Source organism: Poecilia formosa, unplaced genomic scaffold (assembly GCF_000485575.1).
Source record: "Poecilia formosa unplaced genomic scaffold, Poecilia_formosa-5.1.2 Scaffold588, whole genome shotgun sequence".
Lineage (NCBI taxonomy): Eukaryota > Metazoa > Chordata > Actinopteri > Cyprinodontiformes > Poeciliidae > Poecilia > Poecilia formosa.
Genome location: NW_006800527.1, coordinates 205,306 through 206,363, shown reverse-complemented (window position 1 = coordinate 206,363; position 1,058 = coordinate 205,306).

Below are 1,058 nucleotides of genomic sequence, written 5' to 3'. Positions count from 1 at the left end.
CAAACCATTAAAGCTGAGGACAAACCATTAAAGCCGAGGACAAACCATTAAAGCTGAGGACAAACCATTAAAGCCGAGGACAAACCATTAAAGCTGAGGACAAACCATTAAAGCCGAGGACAAACCATTAAAGCCGACTCTCTGACTTCACAAACTTACTGAGAAACTTGCAGTTCTCACTTTGAGACTAGTTTTATTAAAAACTTTTTATTTTATTCACAGGAAACTGGATCCGACCAACTAAAACCAACGGAACCATCAAACTGTCTGGAAACTGGCCAGTTTAATGGGAAAAACACCAGCAGGTGGCGCTAATAGGAGATATTCTCATAATTGGTTATTTTTCTGTGCCACCATAAAATCTAAAATGATTAAAAAGTTGTGGCCTGTATGTTTTTTTTATATACTTTAGTTGAGAGTTAATTTTCTAAGTAGTTTAATCTTTGGGCTGAATCGTGTAAACAAAAATTATAAATTAATATTTTAATCAAAAATATAAATTTGTTAAATGAAGTTCCATGTGAGTTGTTCATTTCAATAAGAAGCTCCATTATTTACTGTTTTAATACTTTTTAAAATTTAGTAGTTTAGGAGATAAAAGGCCATTTTATTTGTACATCAACAGGGTAAAAATTCAAAGTGATTAGAAAGAAAAAATACAAGCAACAAATATTATATTCCACTAAGTGAAAATGAAGACAGTGTTTCGGCAGTTTTGCCGTTTTCTGGAGGTCTGTTTTGGATTAGAGGGGCATAGAAGCTCAGTGCTGAATCTCCAGGTTTGGCTCTGGAGATGCAGACCAGAACCAGAACCAGAACCAGATGTTTGGTGTTTTATAAGCGAACAGAAGTATTTTACAGTCTGTTCTCACCACGCTCGTAAAGCATCGACATCACCAACAGTTTCCGAATACGTTTGGACTTTGTGCCAGAAAACGGGACAAAATATATTCGAGTGAGACGTTTGCAGAGGCCGACTCTCCGCTGATGTCAGCGATTCGTTAATATCTGCTGCAGTTACAACTCAGAAACTGTTTAAGTCATCTAAACGAGCTTCA